The 23048-nt window shown below is 46.9% G+C and overlaps 1 long non-coding RNA gene across 2 annotated transcripts in view; it reads right to left on the bottom strand.

Annotated features, from left to right (window-relative positions):
- LOC143809890 (uncharacterized) overlaps positions 1-21946 on the bottom strand; it is a 119872-nt gene extending 97926 nt beyond the window's left edge. For both annotated transcript variants that reach the window (XR_013222514.1, XR_013222513.1), the window contains exon 1: positions 21691-21946. This is a non-coding gene — a long non-coding RNA (uncharacterized LOC143809890). The remainder of the gene's footprint in view (positions 1-21690) is intronic.
- Between the last annotated feature and the right edge of the window lie 1102 nt (positions 21947-23048).

Raw genomic sequence — 23048 nt, 5'->3', positions numbered from 1 at the left:
AGACATGGAGTGAATATCTGCAACCCCAGAGAATCCAACACAGACTGAGAAAATACTGACACAATCTAAGCTGGACAAGAAAACACAAAAGAATAGCACTGAATTATGAAGCACACAGCATGTGTGCCAAAGAAACAAAACCAGACACTTATCTTTGCTGATTTGGCAGAAAGGCAGGAGGAACCAGGCAGAGGTCCAACACCTCCCAACAACAATTGACAACTGGCAAGGACTAATGAATCCTGCACGCCTAAATACCCCAGTCAGAACTGCAATCAGCAGATATACCTGACCAGGACTGCAACTCAGGGACAACTGCATTACCACCTACAACCACCGGAGGGAGCTCAAAAGCAGAATTCACAACAATTCTCCCACACATAAAAAAGGGAGATTTAAATTCACAACCAGTTCACGTACACCTTCTTCCTGGTTTTACTGGACCACATAACGGTTGTTAGTTTTATTACATTTTTCCAATAATGAGGAAGTCTGGTGGAAGAGGTCGTGGCCGTGGGCATTCATTGCCAGCTGGTAATGATGTTAGTGGTGGTGGTCGTGGAGCATCAGGTGGTCGTGGGAAAAGCAATATAGCCCCTAAGTCTCGAGTTGTTGAGCCAGCGTCATCATCTGGCTACACAAGGCCTCGAAGGCTCCCTTTTCTGGGAGTAGGAAAACCACTTTTGAAGCCGGAGCAGCAGGAACAAGTATTGGCTTTCATTGCTGACTCTGCTTCTACCTCTTTCTCCTCCTCCTCGGAAAGTGCCAAATGTCAGAGCAGTGTGTCGTCAGTGGATGCTCCCGCTCAGGAACAAGTCGCTTCCTTGCGTCCTTCACCCAGAACAACAGTGAAGGATGCGTCAGGCGACACAACTGGTTACTCCATGGAGCTCTTTACACATACCGTGCCTGGGTACGAAAGTGAAATTGTTAACAGGCCATGCCCATTACAAGATGAATCGGACATGGAGTGCACAGATGCACAGCCACAGCCAGATTATAATGCTGTTCCTTTGACTCAGATCAGAACATTGCCCTCGCAGTGTACTGATCCAGAATCTGACCCCGAGGAGACTATGGATCTCCATCACGAACGCTATAGCACCGACTTACACGGTGACCCAGAGGAAGGTGCACAGAACATAGAAGAGGAGGTCATAGATGACCCAGTTGTTGACCCCGATTGGCAGCCATTGGGGGAACAGGGTGCAGGCTGCAGTAGCTCTGAAGCGGAGGAGGAGGAGCCGCAGCAGACATCAACATCGCAACAGGTTCCATCTGGCAGGCCCGTATCTGGCCAAAAACGTGTGGCAAAACCAAAACCAGTTGTAGGACAGTGTGGCCATCAGGTTCAAGTAGCTCAGTGTGCAATGCCTGAAAAGGTATCCGATAGGAAGAGTGCAGTGTGGAATTTTTTTAACCAAGATCCCAATGATCAGCGCAAAGTCATCTGTAAGAAATGCTCCAGGACCTTCAGCAGAGGTCAGAATGTTAAAAATTTAAATACAAGTTGCATGCATCGACATTTAACCACCATGCACTTGCAAGCCTGGACACACTACCAAACGTCCCTTAATGTTGTAGCACCCTCTCACAATGAAGCTAATAAGCAAGGCGACATCCCTTCCCTCCCTGTAAGCCCACCGTTTACCACACCACCTGCAGGTAATGTGGCGGTTTCGTCGCAAGGCCAAAGCAGTCAGGGAATCACCAGGTTCGTGGTCGGAAAAACTGTATGTAGGGCACCATCAAGAATACCGTCACCAACCCTCTCTCAGTCACCCATGTCCACCGGCACCCCCGCTAGTTCCACAGTATGCAGCTCTCCAGTCCAGCTCACCCTACACGAGACTCTCGTTAGGAAAAGGAAGTACTCATCCTCGCATCCGCGTACACAGGGTTTGAACGCCCACATTGCTAGACTAATCTCGTTAGAGATGATGCCCTACCGGTTAGTTGAAACCGAAGCTTTCAAAGCCCTGATGGACTACGCTGTACCACGCTTCGAGCTACCCAGTCGACACTTCTTTTCGAGAAAAGCCATCCCAGCCCTCCACCAGCATGTAAAAGACCGCATTGTCCATGCGCTCAGGCAATCTGTGAGTAGAAAGGTGCACCTGACAACAGATGCATGGACCAGTAGGCATGGCCAGGGGCGTTACGTCTCCATCACGGCACACTGGGTTAATGTGGTGGATGCAGGGTCCAGAGGGGACAGTAATATTGGGACAGTTCTGCCTAGCCCATGGTGTAGGAAACAGTTGGCTGTAGGCGTTCGTCCCCCCTCCTCCTCCTCCAGCAGAAGTGAGAGCTCGTCCACAGACCGCAGTCGCACGACCACTCCATCCACAGCTGCCACTGTTGCACACGAGGTGTCCAATTATGGAACAGCTTGTGGCAAGCGTCAGCAGGCTGTATTGGCAATGAAGTGTTTGGGCGACAACAGACACACCGCGGAAGTTCTGTCCGAGTTCTTGCAGCAAGAAACTCAGTCATGGCTGGGCACTGTACATCTTGAGGCAGGCAAGGTAGTCAGTGACAATGGAAGGAATTTTATGGCTGCCATAGCCCTTTCACAACTGAAACACATTCCTTGCCTGGGTCACACCTTAAACCTGGTGGTGCAGTGCTTCCTGAAAAGTTATCTGGGGTTACCCAACCTGCTGCTGAAAGTGCGCAGACTTTGCTCTCACATCCGCCGTTCGCCCGTACACTCCAGCCGTATGCATAACCATCAGCGGGCTTTGAACCTTCCACAGCATCGCCTAATCATCGACGTTGCAACAAGGTGGAACTCCACACTGCACATGCTTCAAAGACTGTGCGAACAGAGGTGTGCTGTTATGTATTTGTGGGAGGATACACATACACGGGCAGGCAGTTGGATGGCAGACATGGAGTTGTCAGCTGTGCAGTGGTCGAAGCTCCAAGACCTGTGTCAAGTCCTTCAGTGTTTTGAGGAATGCACACGGCTGGTTAGTGCAGACAACGCCATAATAAGCATGAGCATCCCCCTAATGCGTCTGCTGATGCAAAGTTTGACGCACATAAAGGAACAGGCGTCTGCAGCCGAGGACGAGGGAAGCCTTGATGACAGTCAGCCATTGTCTGCTCAGGGAAGTCTACAGGAGGAGGTGGCGGGCGAAGAGGAGGAGGACGAGGAGGATGATGGGGATGACTATTTGTTGGATGAGGAAGCTTCTCAGGGGGCAATAGAAACTGCTGGCGGTGCAAGGCCGGGTTCCGGGTTTTTGAGGGAGACAAGTGAAGTGGATTTGCCAGAAAGTGCTCCTCAACCCAGCATAAGCACTGACTTGACAACTGGAACATTGGCCCACATGGCAGATTATGCCTTGCGTATCCTCAAAAGGGACCCACGCATTTTAAAAATGATGGCAGATGACGATTACTGGTTGGCCTGCCTCCTTGATCCTCGCTATAAAGGCAAATTGCAAAATATCATGCCACATGAGAACCTCGAACAGGTATTGGCAACCAACCAAGCTACTCTTGTAGACCGTTTGATGCAGGCATTCCCAGCACACAGCGCCGGTGATGGTTCTCACATGAGCCGCAGGGGGCAACAGGGCAGAATTGTTAGAGGTGCACAGATCAGAAGTGGCGTAGGACAGAGGGTTTTTTTGACAAGGTTGCGGAGTGATTTCGCAATGACCGCAGACACGACAGGTACAGCAGCATCCATTCAAAGTGACAGGAGACAACATTTGTCCAGTATGGTTACTAACTATTTTTCCTCCATTACTGATGTTCTCCCTCAACCGTCATTCCCCTTTGATTACTGGGCATCCAAAATAGACACCTGGCCTGAATTGGCTGAATATGCATTGCAGGAGCTTGCTTGCCCAGCAGCTAGTGTGCTATCAGAAAGAGTATTCAGTGCTGCTGGTTCAATACTGACCGAAAAAAGGACTCGTCTGGCTACCCAAAATGTTGATGAGCTAACCTTCATAAAAATGAACCACTCATGGATTTCAAATTATTTTGCCCCACCTTTCCCGGCTGACACCTAGCTTTCCTGTAAAAAGGTCTTGCTTTGGGACTGGTGTTACTGACTGTTCCAATCTCTTAATTTGCAGCTGCTGTTTGTCCAGAATACGACATGTTTTCACCTCCCTAAATGCACTAACTCCCCCCACGGGGCCGTGGTCTCGCCACTTGTCGCAAGCACCCGTCAGAGTGCCGTTTGTCTGAAGAGGTGCGTGTGCCCACTTTTGGTCGACGGGACTGGCACTGGGTCCCTCATAGTACAATGAAGTGTCTCTGGCGGTGGTGGCGTGCACCCAACGTCAGACACACCGTTGTAACATGAAGGGCCCTGGGCTTGTACCGCCGGCCAGGAGAGAGTGTCCCCCCCAAGGTCAAACAGTGCTCTACCACTTGCTAAATTATCTGTCGCTGCTCCACCACTGTTTAGTATAGGCGCTGAAATCCTTCCATGCCTGGCACAGACAATAACAGTTTGTTGACATGTATGATGCTAGTTAAAATAGTCAGGGGCCCTGTCCTACATTTGCACCAGTAAATACTTTGCGCCAAATTACAATGTCTGAAAGTCAGCATAGGAGCACACCCCTGTACCTAAGTATGCCACCCTTTTTTTTGGGGGGGGGGTTTATTTTTGTTTTGGATACATTAACATCACTTTAGGTTTTGGGACTCGGAGTACTTACTGTGTCAGACACTCCTTCAAATTGTCCTCCACTGACCACACCAATGCTGCCTGTGTACCCCTGCCACATAATGGAACCTGCATAGAGCCTAATTTATTATTTTAGGCCTAGGAAGTCTGTCTGCGGTCCCTCCTTCCAATTGTCCTCCACTGACCACACCAATGCTGCCTGTGTATTCCTGTTGCCAAATTTAAGCTGCATAGAGCCTAATTTATTATTTTAGGCCTAGGAAGTCTGTCTGCGGTCCCTCCTTCTAATTGTCCTCCACTGACCACACCAATGCTGCCTGTGTATTCCTGTTGCCAAATTAAAGCTGCATAGAGCCTATTTTATTATTTTAGGCCTAGGAAGTCTGTCTGCGGTCCCTCCTTGCAATTGTCCTCCACTGACCACACCAATGCTGCCTGTGTACCCCTGTAACCAATTTAAAACTGCATAGAGCCAACTTTTTTAGTTAACACATACGATACTACCTTTGTCTGTCTGCGCCACTAAATCACGCTGTCCTCCACTGAAAAAGCTGAGCTTTAATCTTCCGGCTCTCATTAAGTATTTTTAAATGTAACACTACAGTTGCCATACTACTTGGGTTGGGGCCTAGTAACGGTGTCTGCCACTCCTTGGTGTTCTCCTCCTCCTTGGTGTTCTCCTCCGGGTTTCCTTGTCTGAGCTTCAATCTTCCGGCTCTCATTAAGTATTTTTAAATGTAACACTACAGTTGCCATACTACTTGGGTTGGGGCCTAGTAACGGTGTCTGCCGCTGCTTGGTGTTCTCCTCCTCCTTGGTGTTCTCCTCCGGGTTTCCTTGTCTGAGCTTCAATCTTCCGGCTCTCATTAAGTATTTTTAAATGTAACACTACAGTTGCCATACTACTTGGGTTGGGGCCTAGTAACGGGGTCTGCCGCTCCTTGGTGTTCTCCTCCTCCTTGGTGTTCTCCTCCGCGTTTCCTTGTCTGAGCTTCAATCTTCCGGCTCTCATTAAGTATTTTTAAATGTAACACTACAGTTGCCATACTACTTGGGTTGGGGCCTAGTAACGGGGTCTGCCGCTCCTTGGTGTTCTCCTCCTTGGTGTTCTCCTCCGGGTTTCCTTGTCTGAGCTTCAATCTTCCGGCTCTCATTAAGTAGTTTTAAATTTAACACTACAGTTGCCATACTACTTGGGTTGGGACCCAGTAACAGGGTCTGCCGCTCCTTGGTGTTCTCCTCCTCCTTGGTGTTCTCCTCCGGGTTTCCTTGTCTGAGCTTCAATCTTCCGGCTCTCATTAAGTAGTTTTAAATTTAACACTACAGTTGCCATACTACTTGGGTTGGGACCCAGTAACAGGGTCTGCCGCTCCTTGGTGTTCTCCTCCTCCTTGGTATTCTCCTCCGGGTTTCCTTGTCTGAGCTTCAATCTTCCGGCTCTCATTAAGTATTTTTAAATTTAACACTACAGTTGCCATACTACTTGGGTTGGGGCCTAGTAACGGGGTCTGCCGCTCCTTGGTGTTCTCCTCCTCCTTGGTGTTCTCCTCCGGGTTTCCTTGTCTGAGCTTCAATCTTCCGGCTCTCATTAAGTAGTTTTAAATTTAACACTACAGTTGCCATACTACTTGGGTTGGGACCCAGTAACAGGGTCTGCCGCTCCTTGGTGTTCTCCTCCTCCTTGGTGTTCTCCTCCGGGTTTCCTTGTCTGAGCTTCAATCTTCCGGCTCTCATTAAGTAGTTTTAAATTTAACACTACAGTTGCCATACTACTTGGGTTGGGACCCAGTAACAGGGTCTGCCGCTCCTTGGTGTTCTCCTCCTCCTTGGTATTCTCCTCCGGGTTTCCTTGTCTGAGCTTCAATCTTCCGGCTCTCATTAAGTATTTTTAAATTTAACACTACAGTTGCCATACTACTTGGGTTGGGGCCTAGTAACGGGGTCTGCCGCTCCTTGGTGTTCTCCTCCACTGAACAAAGCAGTGCCGCCTGTTTCCTACTGTTAGCAATTTAGAACTGCATTTAGCCCACTTTATTATTTGGGCCTACTAACTGTGTCTGCCGCTCATTACAGTTGTCCTCCACTGAACAAAGCAATGCCGCCTGTTTAGTCCTGTTACCAATTTTGAACTGCATTTAGGCCACTCTATTATTTGGGCCTAGATCTGTGTTTCCTCCTCATCCTGCCCATTGCCCAGCCACTGCTAGATTAGCCCGCTGGTACATTGACCCAGACCACTACATTCCCCTTGCACTCTACACAGCCTGAATCTGACCCTGCTGAAAGTCAGGTTCCTCTTCCCGCATACTATACCACCTTACACGGGGACAAAGAGGAAGGTGCAGGTGAAAGTGCAGGTTCCTTCATCAGGTGGGGAGGGACACTCGTTGGCGACGTCACTGGCACAGGGCCCCTCATAGTACGCAAAGTGTCGCTGCCGGTGGGAGGCACCCCCGCCGTGCAAACACACCGCCGTACTGTGAGGGGCCCTGTGCCAGTGCCAATGCGAACGAGTAGGACCCTCTGCTTGCTCAGGATCACAGCACTTGCAACATTGCAATACTTACCTCTAACTGCTCCACCGCCGTGACGTACTCCACGTTTCCTGGGCCCACTGAAAACTTGAACCAGCCCTACCCCCCACAACTTTAGCCAAATGACCCCCCAATTTTCAATGGCTACCTATTATTGTAAGGTAAATTAAGATTGACAAGCTTAAGTAACAAGAATTGATGTTTTTGGCATTAAAATGGGCACTGTAGGTGTTTTCCTGGCCTCCACTCACTGCCGACTATGCTTCCCCATTGACTTGCATTGGGTTTCGTGTTTCGGCCGAACAACGACCCCGAATTTGCAAGAAGATCGGCCGATTTCACTCGACTCGACTTTTGACAAAGTCGGGTTTCGCAAAACCCGACTCGACCCCAAAAAAGTAAAATTCACTCAACCCTACTGCTGAGTGCACGGCTCCCCTCAGCGCAGCGGTCCCTCTCTCTGGATTGCTGCAGAATGCCCGGCCTCTATCCTGGCAGCAGTCTCTCTGTAGACAGTGGGGCCCTGTTGCAGCGCCGGTGCTCAGTGGGGAGGGTAAGCGGAGGGCCTGCTCACCTGACTGCACGCTGTGCTCTGTTCGCGCTAAACTGCTCTGCTGTGCCCGCTTTCTCCTTTTATCTCCCCACCCTGTCATGATTCTCAATGGCGAGAGAACATAGCCCAGCATATATGAGAACTAGCTCTTGGAAGATGGAAACTATACTGACCATGAACTAAACCTGCCGCACAACTAGAAGTGGCCGGGTAGCATGCCTACGTTTTTTTATCCCTAGATGCCCAGCGCCAGCCGGAGAACTACCTAATCCTAGCAGAGGAAAAGACAGTCCTGGCTCACCTCTAGAGAAATTTTCCCAAAAGGCAGACAGAGGCCCCCACATATATTGGCGGTGATTTAAGATGAAATGACAAACGTAGTATGAAAAATAGGTTTAGCAAAATCGAGGTCCGCTTACTAGATAGCATAAAGACAGAAAGGGCACTTTCATGGTCAGCAGAAAACCCTATCAAAACACCATCCAGAAATTACTTTAAGACTCTAGCATTAACTCATAACACCAGAGTGGCAATTTCCGCTCACAAGAGCTTTCCAGACACAGTAACGAAACAGCAGCTGTGAACAGGAACAAAATGCAAAAACACACAAGGACAAAAGTCCAACTTAGCTGGGAGTTGTCTAGTAGCAGGAACATGCACAGAAAGGCTACTGATTACATTGTTGACCGGCATGAAACTGACAGAGGAGCAAGGTTATATAGCGACTCCCACATCCTGATAGGAGCAGGTGAACAGAGGGGATGATGCACACAAGTTAAATTCCACAAGTGGCCACCGGGGGAGCCCAGAATCTAATTTCACAACAGTACCCCCCCCTCAAGGAGGGGGCACCGAACCCTCACCAGAACCACCAGGGCGATCAGGATGAGCCTTATGAAAGGCACGGACAAGATCGGAGGCATGAACATCAGAGGCAGTGACCCAAGAATTATCCTCCTGACCGTATCCCTTCCATTTGACCAGATACTGGAGTTTCCGTCTGGAAACACGAGAGTCCAAGATCTTTTCCACAACGTACTCCAACTCACCCTCAACCAACACCGGAGCAGGAGGCTCAACGGAAGGCACAGCTGGTACCTCATACCTGCGCAACAATGACCGATGAAAAACATTATGAATCGAAAAGGATGCAGGGAGGTCCAAACGGAAGGACACAGGGTTAAGAATCTCCAATATCTTGTACGGGCCGATGAACCGAGGCTTAAACTTAGGAGAAGAAACCCTCATAGGGACAAAACGAGAAGACAACCACACCAAGTCCCCAACACAAAGCCGAGGACCAACACGACGACGGCGGTTGGCAAAAAGCTGAGTCTTCTCCTGGGACAACTTCAAATTGTCCACCACCTGCCCCCAAATCTGATGCAACCTCTCCACCACAGCATCCACTCCAGGACAATCCGAAGATTCCACTTGACCGGAGGAAAATCGAGGATGAAACCCCGAATTACAGAAAAACGGGGACACCAAGGTGGCAGAGCTGGCCCGATTATTGAGGGCGAACTCCGCCAAAGGCAAAAAAGCAACCCAATCATCCTGATCCGCAGACACAAAACACCTCAAATATGTCTCCAAGGTCTGATTAGTCCGCTCGGTCTGGCCATTAGTCTGAGGATGGAAAGCAGACGAAAAAGACAAATCTATGCCCATCCTAGCACAGAATGCCCGCCAAAATCTAGACACGAATTGGGTCCCTCTGTCAGAAACGATATTCTCCGGAATACCATGCAAACGAACAACATTTTGAAAAAACAGAGGAACCAACTCGGAAGAAGAAGGCAACTTAGGCAAGGGAACCAGATGGACCATCTTAGAGAAACGGTCACACACCACCCAGATGACAGACATCTTCTGAGAAACAGGCAGATCCGAAATAAAATCCATCGAGATGTGCATCCAAGGCCTCTTCGGGATAGGCAAGGGTAACAACAATCCACTAGCCCGAGAACAACAAGGCTTGGCCCGAGCACAAACGTCACAAGACTGCACAAAGCCTCGCACATCTCGTGACAGGGAAGGCCACCAGAAGGACCTTGCCACCAAATCCCTGGTACCAAAGATTCCAGGATGACCTGCCAATGCAGAAGAATGAACCTCAGAGATGACTCTACTGGTCCAATCATCAGGAACAAACAGTCTACCAGGTGGGCAACGATCAGGTCTATCCGCCTGAAACTCCTGCAAGGCCCGCCGCAGGTCTGGAGAAACGGCAGACAATATCACTCCATCTTTAAGGATACCTGTGGGCTCAGAATTACCAGGGGAGTCAGGCTCAAAACTCCTAGAAAGGGCATCCGCCTTAACATTCTTAGAACCCGGTAGGTAAGACACCACAAAATTAAACCGAGAGAAAAACAACGACCAGCGCGCTTGTCTAGGATTCAGGCGCCTGGCAGACTCAAGGTAAATTAAATTTTTGTGGTCAGTCAATACCACCACCTGATGTCTGGCCCCCTCAAGCCAGTGACGCCACTCCTCAAAAGCCCACTTCATGGCCAAAAGCTCCCGATTCCCAATATCATAATTCCGCTCGGCGGGAGAAAATTTACGGGAAAAAAAGGCACAAGGTCTCATCACGGAGCAGTCGGAACTTCTCTGCGACAACACCGCCCCAGCTCCGATTTCAGAAGCGTCGACCTCAACCTGAAAAGGAAGAGCAACATCAGGCTGACGCAACACTGGGGCGGAAGAAAAGCGGCGCTTGAGCTCCCGAAAGGCCTCCACAGCATCAGGGGACCAATCAGCAACATCAGCACCCTTCTTAGTCAAATCAGTCAATGGTTTTACAACATCAGAAAAACCAGCAATAAATCGACGATAAAAGTTAGCAAAGCCCAAAAATTTCTGAAGACTCTTAAGAGAAGAGGGTTGCGTCCAATCACCAATAGCCTGAACCTTGACAGGATCCATCTCGATGGAAGAGGGGGAAAAAATGTATCCCAAGAAGGAAATCTTCTGAACCCCAAAAACACACTTAGAACCCTTCACACACAAGGAATTAGACCGCAAAACCTGAAAAACCCTCCTGACCTGCTGGACATGAGAGTCCCAGTCATCCGAAAAAATCAGAATATCATCCAGATACACAATCATAAATTTATCCAAATAATCGCGGAAAATGTCATGCATAAAGGACTGGAAGACTGAAGGGGCATTTGAAAGACCAAAAGGCATCACCAAATACTCAAAATGGCCCTCGGGCGTATTAAATGCGGTTTTCCACTCATCCCCCTGCTTGATTCGCACCAAATTATACGCCCCACGGAGATCAATCTTAGAGAACCACTTGGCCCCCTTTATACGAGCAAACAAATCAGTAAGCAGTGGTAACGGATATTGATATTTAACCGTGATTTTATTCAAAAGTCGATAATCAATACACGGCCTCAAAGAGCCGTCTTTCTTAGACACAAAGAAAAAACCGGCTCCTAAGGGAGATGACGAAGGACGAATATGTCCCTTTTCCAAGGACTCCTTTATATATTCTCGCATAGCAGCGTGTTCAGGCACAGACAGATTAAATAAACGACCCTTAGGGTATTTACTACCCGGGATCAAGTCTATGGCACAATCGCACTCCCGGTGCGGAGGTAGTGAACCAACCTTGGGTTCTTCAAAAACATCACGAAAGTCAGACAAGAATTCAGGAATCTCAGAGGGAATAGATGATGAAATGGAAACCAAAGGTACGTCCCCATGAGTTCCTTTACATCCCCAGCTTAACACAGACATAGCTCTCCAGTCGAGGACTGGGTTATGAGATTGCAGCCATGGCAATCCCAGCACCAAAACATCATGTAGATTATACAGCACCAGAAAGCGAATAACCTCCTGGTGATCCGGATTAACACGCATAGTCACTTGTGTCCAGTATTGTGGTTTATTACTAGCCAATGGGGTGGAGTCAATCCCTTTCAGAGGTATCGGAGCCTCCAATGGCTCCAAATCATACCCACAGCGTTTGGCAAAGGACCAATCCATAAGACTCAAAGCAGCGCCAGAGTCGACATAGGCGTCCGCGGTAATAGATGACAAAGAACAAATCAGGGTCACAGATAGAATAAACTTAGACTGTAAAGTGCTAATTGAAACAGACTTGTCAGGCTTCTTAGTACGCTTAAAGCATGCTGATATAACCTGAGTTGAATCACCACAATAGAAGCACAACCCATTTTTTCGTCTAAAATTCTGCCGCTCGCTTCTGGACAGAATTCTATCACATTGCATATTTTCTGGCGTTTTCTCAGTAGACACCGCCAAATGGTGCACAGGTTTGCGCCCCCGCAGACGCCTATCGATCTGAATAGCCATCGTCATGGACTCATTCAGACTCGCAGGCACAGGGAACCCCACCATAACATCCTTAATGGCATCAGAGAGACCTTCTCTGAAAATCGCCGCCAGGGCGCACTCATTCCACTGAGTAAGCACAGACCATTTGCGGAATTTTTGGCAGTATATTTCAGCTTCATCTTGCCCCTGAGACAAGGACATCAAGGCCTTTTCCGCCTGAAGCTCTAAATGAGGTTCCTCATAAAGCAACCCCAAGGCCAGAAAAAACGCATCCACATTGAGCAACGCAGGATCCCCTGGTGCCAATGCAAAAGCCCAGTCTTGAGGGTCGCCCCGGAGCAAGGAAATTACAATCCTGACCTGCTGTGCAGGGTCTCCGGCAGAGCGAGACTTCAGGGACAAAAACAATTTGCAATTATTTTTAAAATTTTGAAAGTGAGATCTATTCCCCGAGAAGAATTCAGGCAAAGGAATTCTAGGCTCAGACATAGGTGCATGAACAACAAAATCTTGCAAATTTTGTACCTTTGTGGCGAGATTATTCAAACCTGTAGCTACACTCTGAAGATCCATTTGAAACAGGTGAACACAGAGCCATTCAAGGATTAGAAGGAGAGGAAGAGAGGAAGGCTGCAGTATAGGCAGACTAGCAAGTGATTAAATTAAGAGCACACTCAGAACTAGAGGGAAAAAAAAAAAAAAAAAAATTGTAGCAGACTTCTTTTTTCTCTCCTTTCTCAGCCAGAAATTTAACCCTTTTTTGGGCCGGTCAAACTGTCATGATTCTCAATGGCGAGAGAACATAGCCCAGCATATATGAGAACTAGCTCTTGGAAGATGGAAACTATACTGACCATGAACTAAACCTGCCGCACAACTAGAAGTGGCCGGGTAGCATGCCTACGTTTTTTTATCCCTAGATGCCCAGCGCCAGCCGGAGAACTACCTAATCCTAGCAGAGGAAAAGACAGTCCTGGCTCACCTCTAGAGAAATTTTCCCAAAAGGCAGACAGAGACCCCCACATATATTGGCGGTGATTTAAGATGAAATGACAAACGTAGTATGAAAAATAGGTTTAGCAAAATCGAGGTCCGCTTACTAGATAGCATAAAGACAGAAAGGGCACTTTCATGGTCAGCAGAAAACCCTATCAAAACACCATCCAGAAATTACTTTAAGACTCTAGCATTAACTCATAACACCAGAGTGGCAATTTCCGCTCACAAGAGCTTTCCAGACACAGTAACGAAACAGCAGCTGTGAACAGGAACAAAATGCAAAAACACACAAGGACAAAAGTCCAACTTAGCTGGGAGTTGTCTAGTAGCAGGAACATGCACAGAAAGGCTACTGATTACATTGTTGACCGGCATGAAACTGACAGAGGAGCAAGGTTATATAGCGACTCCCACATCCTGATAGGAGCAGGTGAACAGAGGGGATGATGCACACAAGTTAAATTCCACAAGTGGCCACCGGGGGAGCCCAGAATCTAATTTCACAACACCACCCCCTAGGACAGGAGGAAGGTCCCACTCACTATTGCTTCCCCCCAGGAACAGGAAATGCAGCCTCGACAGTTCCGGCACTGGCAAGCAGGTACCTGCAGTGCTGTCGTCCCCCTTACAGATACATAATATCAGTTACAGTAAACTAACATTGACAGACTGATACAGAGGGGGAGAAGACCCTGCCCTCAAGGGCTAACAAATTGCCGGATACTGTGTAGATAGACAGTTGGTTGTGGGGTTGAAAACATTCCAGTGGTAATGAGGTGGAAGTAGGGTTATCGCAGTCTGCAGAGTTTCCTAAAGTGATGAATTTTCAGGTTGTGCCTGATGGTTTCAAGATAATTTGATATGCTGAGGCACTGAAATCCAGAGGATGGTGGATCCTATTGAAAGATCTTGGATGTGATTTTGTGAGGTACGTTCAATGGCAGAAGAAAGAAGTAGAACTTGTGAGGCTCATAGATTATGTGTAAGAAGGTTATGAAACATTAGTTCAGAAATGTATGTGGGAGACAGATTATCGACAGCCTCATTGTTAGTAAGTTTTACTGGATTTGATGGAGAATTGGAAGCCAGTGAAGAGATTGCCAAAGATGTAGAGGTGGAGAAGTACTGAGTGAACAGGAGGATTAATTGGGTAGCAGTGTTAAAGGGCTTCTCTACTAATGGAATCCCCTTCTTAAACGAAATGTTAGGCTCCAATAAAATAATAAAGCTTATACTTACCTTATGTACCGGTGCCATTCCAGCGGTGTCGGCACTTGTGGTCTCAGGGCTGTGATTGACACTCGATCCCTGTCGTTCAATCAGGGCTTCCACCGCTGTCTCCACCTTGGGAGAAACTGAACATTAAGAGGAAGCCTGGGATCAGCTGCAGCCCGGACTTCATTTTCATGGTCAGTTATGTCCGAAGGTAGAGAGAGTGATTGGGTGCTGGTGTCACCTGTCACAACCCTGGGGAAACCGCCTGCTGACATCTCGGGAACAGCACCAGCACGGAAGGTTAGAATAGCCTTTATTATTTTATCAGGACCGAACAACCCATTTAAGAAGTAGTTGTCTTAGTAGTGGACATTCCCTTTAAAGATAAACTGAAGGTGTGTGGGAGTGTTAGTTGGGAGGCCACAAATGAGGATTTTGCAGTAGTGTAAGGTGGAGATGATAAGAGCATGTACTAATATTTATGTTGAAACAGGGTCGAGGAAAGGATGGATTCTGGAAATAATTTTGAGTTGAAAATGACACTAGATGTGGTAACAGTTTGGATATGTGGTTTGAAGGACAGAGCGAAGTCAACGGTTTCATCGAGGCAGAGAATTGCGATACAGATATATCTGACACTGTAGGATTCTGGACAGCGTAGAGTTGACATCTGTGCCAGAGAGGTAGATTTTTGAGTGCCATCAGCATATAGGTGGTACTGGAAACCATAGCTGAGCCTTAAGGGACACCAACAGAGAGAGAATGGAATGAGGAGACAGTGTGGGAATGGGAGACACTAAATGTGTGGTTAGTGAGGTATGACGATATTCAGAAGATGGCATGGAGGAAGTGGTCGACTGTGTCAAAGCTGGAGGGCAGATCTATGAGGAGGAGTACAAAGTATTATCTATTGACTTTGGCAGTTAGTCATTTGTTACTTTGTTTATGGTCACCGTTTCAGTGGAGTGATGAAGACGGAAGTGGGATTGCAGGTTGCTGAAGAGTTTGTTGGGTAAGAGGTAAGGGGAGAATTTAATGTGGATGTGTTGTTCAAGGAGTTTTGAGGTGAAAGGGAGTAGTCATATGGGGTAATAGCTGGATGTAGAGGTTGGATCAAAGGATTGCTTCTTTAGGATGGGTGTGATGGTTGCATGTTGGAAAAACAGGGAAGACACCATAGAAAAGTATAAGTTGTTAAAGTGGCAAAGGATAGGGTAACCATGGTGATAATTTTGTGAGTAGGTGGGATGGGATAGGGTCAATAGCACAAGTGGGGAGGTGTGACATTGAGAGAAAATTAGAAAGCTTATCTTTAGAGATGATGGGGAAAAAAGCTTACTAAGGGCATTGGTCTGTTATGAAGAGAGGTTGTGAGGGTTAGACATTAACCCCTTACCAATCTATGATGTATAGGTAAATCATAGGTTGCCTCCCCCTCTTTTATGCGGGCCTTGACTCTGAGTCCACATCTTTTCAGACACATGAAAGCTGATCTGATAAACCCTATTGCCTAGCTGGTTATCAAAAATAGAAAGACCCCATGTCATTTTTAAAAAAAGTTAATTTATTTATAATGCAGGCGCTGGCTGATGAATACTTCCATCAGCCTCACCTGCTCTCGCTGTTATCAGCGGCAGCAGGCACAGGCTGATGGGAATAGTACTCTCTCATCAGCCGATGCCTCTGTGACCAGAGGTAAACTTTTCACCTCCGATCATAATTGCTAGCTCACACTGTCATTTGACAGCATGGGTACTGCATCTCTCTGACAGGCAGTAATGATATTTCCGCCGATCAGAGGCAGTGTTTGCTGTGCTGTCATGCAGAGGTGACCATATGTGAATGGAGTCCGGGTTTGGGTACTGTTCTGGTACCCGAACTAAACTTTTTTCAACTGTTCGGCCGAACCCAAACATCAAGGGGTTTGCCCATCACTATCTACTATATAATTGTCTAAGGGTCACATCTGTCTTTCTGTCCTTCTGTCTGTCACGGATATTCATTGGGCGTGGCCTCTGTCTGTCATGGAATCCAAGTCGCTGATTGGTCGTGGCAAAACGCCCACGACCAATCAGCGACGCGCACAGTCCGGAAGAAAATGGCCGCTCCTTACTCCCCGCACTCACTGCCCGGCGCCCGCATACTCCCCTCCAGTCGCCGCTCACACAGGGTTAATGCCGGCGGTAACGGACCGCGGGTAACGCACTCCGTAACCGCTGCTATTAACACTGTGTGTCCCCAATTTTTTACTATTGACGCTGCCTATGCGGCATCAATAGTAAATAAATGTAATGTTAAAAATAATAATAAGAAAAAAAACCTGCTATACTCACCCTCCGTAGTCCGCCGAGCCGCTCGCACCGGCCGCCATCTTCTGTTCCCGGCGATGTATTGCAAAATTACCCAGAAGAATTAGCGGTCTCGCGAGACCGCTAAGTCTTCTGGGTAATTTCGCAATGCTGCATCCTGGTAAAGGAAGATGGCTCGGCGGAGCTTCGGTGGATCCCAAGCATCGGTACCCGCTTCCTGGATCCAGGCGCCAACGAAAGGTGAGTATATAACTATTTTTTATTTTAATTCTTTTTTTTTTAACAGGGATATGATGCCCACATTGCTATATACGTGGGCTGGGCAATATACAACGTGGGCTGTGCAATATACTATGTGGGCTGGGCAATATACTACGTGGGTTGCGCAATATACTAAGTGAGCTGTGCAATACACTACGGGCTGCACAATATACTACGTGGGCTGCGCAATATACTAAGTGAGCTGCGCAATATACTACGTGGGCTGCGCAATATACTAAGTGAGCTGCACAATATACTATGGGCTGCACAATATACTAAGTGGGCTGCGCAATATACTACGTGGGCTGCGCAATATCCTACGTGGGCTGCGCAATATCCTACGTGGGCTGCGCAATATACAATGTGGGCTGCGCAATATCCTACGTGGGCTGCGCAATAACCTACGTGGGCTGAGCGATATACTACGTGGGCTGCACAATATACAACGTGGACTGCGCAATATACTCCGTGACTGCGCAATATACAACGCGGGCTGCGCAATATAGTACACGGACTGCGCAATATACTTCGCGGGCTGCGCAATGTACAATGCGGGCTGCGCAATGTACAACGTGGGCTGCGCAATGTACAACGTGGGCTGCGCAATGTACAGCGTGGGCTGCGCAATGTACTGCGTGGGCTGTGCAATGTACTGCGTGGGCTGCGCAATGTACTGCATTGGCTGCGCAATGTACTGCGTTGGCTGCGCAATGTACTGCGTTGCCTGCGCAATGTACTGCGTGGGCTGCGCAATGTACTGCATGGGCTGCGCAATATACTACATGGGCTGTGCTATACGCTACGGATACATATTCTAGAATACCCGATGCTTTAGAATCGGGCCACCATCTAGTTTACTTATATTTATGCTTTAATTTATTTAATGGCCGGCCTTATGTTGATCGGTACCTTATGCGATACTCTCTGTTGGTGTGCCCCGTATGGTGTAATACCATACAGTGTACAAATGACTAAACCATACAATGGCATATGTATGGTGACCAAATAACAGTGACATGTACCTCCTACATCATATACTGCAAATATATTTTATTGCGCATCTAATAATAGCAGTGTCCCACAAATCATGATTTAACACCACCAAATACTGCTCAATTAATGGTTACAATACAGATAGCAAAAAACAGCTCTATACATAATAAAAATCTAATAAAAACGATACAGTCATGGCCGAAAGTCTTGGCACCCCTGAAATTGTTCCAGAAAATGAAACATTTGTAATTACACATGTTTTGTTATACACATGATTATTTCCTGTGTGTTTTGGAACAACAACAAAAAAACCAGAAGATAAAAGGCGAATTGGACATAATTTCACACTAAATCCTCAAAATGGGCAGAAAATTTTTTTTATAACCTTTCCAAAATTTTGGGTAAACAACTTTGTTTCCAGCATGGGATGCTCGTTCAAACTCAACTGTGACAAGTAAAACGTGTGGGCAATATGAAAATCACACCTGAAACCTGATAAAAAGAGAAGTCGACTCAATCTTTGCATTGTGTGTCTGTGTGTGCCACACTAAGCATGGAGAACAGAAAGAGGAAAAGAGAACTGTCTAAGGACTTGAGAACCAAAATTGTTGAAGAATATCAACAATCTCAAGGTTACAAGTCCATCTCCACAGATCACAAAAAGCCAATTATGCCGCGCTAGGTAATACATGGAAACTGGTACTGAAAGATAAGTATTTATGTACCTCCGTGTGATGAGGCTGATGTATCAGAAGTGGCACTATCACATGCCTGGAGTGGTTGCTCCAGATGCAGTTGTGCAGTCCGTGCCACTGAGGAAAAAGACGGCGTTTGCAGTCCAACATGAGGGAGCGTCCTCCCGTCGGTGATAACCTCCCGCACGCTCGTAGCTGTGGTGATCAGCGGTCTGCCTCTGCCAATGGCGCTGCTATAGCATGCTCGTTACGCTGCTATACGGCGGTGCCATCGGCCGACGCTGACCGCTGATCACCACAGCTACGAGCGTGTGGGGGATTCTCACCCAGGGGAGGACGCTCCCTCATTTTGGACTGCAAGCGCCGTCTTTTTCCTCAGTGGCATCAACTGCACAATTGCAACAGGAGCAACCACTCCAGGCACGTGATAGTGCCACTTCTGATACATCAGCCACATCACACGGAGGTATATAAATACTTATCTTTCAGTACCAGTTTCCATCTATTACCTAGCGCGGCATAGGCAAGGGACCTGAAGGACACCGGAATGTGAGTATGTACGTTTTTGTTTTTTTTTTACTTTTACGCTGGTAACCACGGTAAACATCGGGTTACTAAGCGCGGCCCTGCGCTTAGTAACCCGATGTTTACCCTGGTTACAAGCGAACGCATCACTGGATCGCTGTCACACACAACGATCCAGCGATGACAGTGGGAGATCCAGCGACGAAAGAAAGTTCCAAACGATCTGCTACGACGTACGATTCTCAGCAGGGTCCCTGATCGCCGCTGCGTGTCAGACACAGCGATATCGCATGGATATCGCTGGAACGTCACAGATCGTACCGTCGTAGCGACAAAAGTGCCACTGTGTGACAGTACCCTTACATTACCAGAGCTTGTGGCTCAGCAGTTTTAGCTCCTATCTGCAATGTTGAAGATTGTGGATTTAAATACTGGGAAGACCCAAAAGAAGAAATTACATTTTTGTACTTGCTTTTTATTATTTTTAGTAGTTTTATAGGAACAAAAAAATCTGACTTTTTCTTCACCTCTTGTATACAAGGAATATCGAAATACATTGTTATATACAATGTATCTCTATGGACATATGTAATCTGCTTCTGGATTTACAGCCTGCAATATACAAGTGCTTCTCACTAAATTAGAATATCATCACAAAGTTAATTTATTTAAGTTATTCAATACAAAACGTGAATCTCATATATAGAGTCATTACAAACACAGTGATCTATTTCAAGTGTTTATTTCTGTTAATGTTGATGATTATGGCTTACAGCCAATGAAAACCCAAAAGTCATTATCTCAGTAAATTAGAATACTTTATACTACCAGCTTGAATAATAATTTTAAAATCTGAAATGTTGGCCTGATGAAATGAATGTTCAGTAAATGCACGCAATATTTGGTCAGGGCTCCTTTTGCATCAATTACTGCATCAATGCTGCATGGCATGGAGGTGATCAGCCTGTGGCACTGCTGAGGTGTTATGGAATCCCAGGTTGCTTTGATAGCAGCCTTCAGCTCATCTCCATTGTTGGGTCTGGTGTCTCTCATCTTCCTCTTGACGATACCCCATAGATTCTCTAGGGGATGAAGGTCAGGCGAGTTTGCTGGCCAATCAAACACAGTGATACTATTGTTTTTAAACCAGGTATTGGTACTTTTGGCAGTGTGGACAGGTGCCATGTCCTGCTGGAGAATGAAATTTCCATCTCCAGAAAGCTTGTCGGCAGAGGGAAGCATGCAGTGCTCTAAAATTTCCTGTTAGACGGCTGCACTGATTTTGATCTTACTAAAACACATTGGACCTACACTAGTAGATGACATGGCTCCCCAAACCATCACTGATTATTGAAACTTCACACGAGACCTCAAGCAGCTTGGATTGTGTGCATCTCCACTCTTCCTCCAGACTCTAGGACCTTGATTTCCAAATGAATTGCTAAAATTACTTTGGACCACTGAGCAACAGTCCAGTTCTTTTTCTCCTTGGCCCAGGTAAGACGTTTATAGCGTTGTCTATTGGTCATGAGTGGCTTGACACAAGGAATGCGACACTAGCCCATGTCCTGGATACTTCTGTGTGTGGTGACTCTTGAAGGAATGACTCCAGCAGCAGTCCACTCCTTGTGAATCTCCCCCAAATGTTTGAAAGGCCTTTTCTTAACAATCCTGTCAAGGCTGCGGTTATCCCGGTTGCTTGTGCACTTTTTTCTGTGGAGTGTGTCAATGACTTCCTTCTGGACATCTGTCATGTCAGCAGTCTTCCCCATGATTGTGGAGCCTACTGAAACAGACTAAGGGACCTTTTTAAATGCGTAGGAAGCCTTTGCAGGTGTTTTTTGTTAATTATTGTAACTTACTGAGATAATGACTTTTGGGTTTTCATTGGCTGTATGCCATACTTATCAACATTAACAGAAATAAACACTTGAAATAGATCACTCTCTTTGCTATGACTCTATATAATATATGAGTTTCACTTTTTGTATGGAAGAACTGAAATAAATAAACTTTTTGATGATATTCTAATTTGGTAAGAAGCACTTATAGGTCAAGATTACCAAATCCTCCTGTCTGCATCAATGTGAGTTGTGGCTCATAGACAGAGCTTCCGAGCACAAGCATAAAGATGTGAGTTTGTGTCCTGGGGAGGGCAGATCACAGGAGAAGCGAATAATATAATTTAACTTATGATCCGAGTGTCATGCTACTGTGCTCCGATTCTCTCACATGAGAGAACTGCAGCACAGTTGCGGAGGAGACAGAGAAAGTAATTTTTCTATCTCCTCCATGTCCTTACTGTGTATTGGACTGCACTGGGATGACATTCGAGTGCAGTCCGATGTTTCACTCGCACCCATAGACTTGTATGGGTGCGAGCCAGCCAAATTCGGCTGCCAATCGCAGCATGTTGCGATTGTTCTCTCATCCATATAATCGCAGATGTGAGATCCCCCACATAGTAACACTGGGCTGAGTTCATTTCTCTGAACACTGGAATTTTAGAGCTGGAATTTACCCTTTTTTTTCCTAAACAGAGCCTGTTGTCCAAGCAGACACGATAGAGTCTTCTTCTATCCCACTGCAGTGATGTTCCCCAGAAGACCCCTATATCCCTGCTTCCTCTGACCTTCTTAAGTTGTAGGATTCCTGTTTTCTCATCTCCACTATGAGGGACCACCCTTCAGTCCTGTACTCCTCCTGCATCCACAGCATAGCATTCTGGTAGGCTAAGGGTACTGTGCAGACCAGGGAATGCCATCTGCCTCAAGCGTCCTAGTCCTCAGGCCATCTTACAGGTTTCTCTGGTCAGTCCATCGCTATTTGGTCCACTGAAAGGGGGAAACATAATCCCCTCACATGGTTTCTGGCGGGTTCACTGGCTGGTGACTGCACTCTGAGGCGCTCTCTGAAAACTGACTGGAATAACGGTTACAGCTATTTATAGTTCTCCCAGAGGCTCCACCCACCAAGCTATCTACCTACAACTGGCTCAGTGGGGAGGAGCCTAACTGCTTTCTACCTGGGCTGCTGCACTAGGTGCTGATTCACAGTGATAATAAGACAAATCCCTACATGAAATAATAATAAACTTCAATAATAGAAGTACACAAAGATATAGTAATTCCCAACTCTGGGGTATTACTTGTAGAGTGCTGGGGAATTAATGGTGCTATATAAGTGAGTAATATAATTATAGATTGCTGCAGCAAATTACTGGACTCTGATGTTGTATTTTCATATGCTTTGGCATGACTGCCAATACTTAGCCCACTGATTGTCTGCAGTGTTCACATGCTGAAGAAGAGACATCACCGCTGCAAATTTACATCCCCTTCCACAAATATAATATTACCATTAAAGTTGTGAATGTCAATACAGGCAATAGCAATGACAGCTGAACTAAGTACACAGTTTTATTGGGGATATATATCTTCTGTAAAACTTGCAGTTCTAGTGTTAAATGTACTGACTCCATATACAGAAACTGAAGATTAATAAAATATGCTAATTAGGGCTCCCAGTGTACCCTTGGTGTGGCCGAGGGGTTCAGCGCACTGGTTTTGCATGTCCCCACCTTCCTTACTGTTGATTGACAGCACTGGTTTGCCTGGAGAGAGCACTGTCTGTAGAGAAAGCTCAGGCTAGCCAGCACTGTCACTCACCTGTCAGGCAGGCAAGAACGCTCATGCTAGAAAGCACTGTTACTCACCTGTCAGGCAGGCGAGAAAGCTCAGTCAAGCCAGCACTGTCACTCACCTATCAGGCAGGCGAGAAAGCTCAGGCTAGTCAGCACTGTCACTCACCTGTTAGGCAGGTGAGAAAGCTCAGGCTAGCCAGCAGTGTGACTCACCTGTTAGGCAGGCGAGAAAGCTCAGGCTAGCCAGCACTGTCACTCACCTGTTAGGCAGGCGAGAAAACTCAGTCAAGCCAGCACTGTCACTCACCTGTCAGGCAGGCAAGAAAGCTCAGGCAAGCCAGCACTGT

The sequence above is a fragment of the Ranitomeya variabilis genome, chromosome 2, assembly GCF_051348905.1.
Source record: "Ranitomeya variabilis isolate aRanVar5 chromosome 2, aRanVar5.hap1, whole genome shotgun sequence".
Lineage (NCBI taxonomy): Eukaryota > Metazoa > Chordata > Amphibia > Anura > Dendrobatidae > Ranitomeya > Ranitomeya variabilis.
This window is presented reverse-complemented; position numbering and strand designations above follow the sequence as displayed.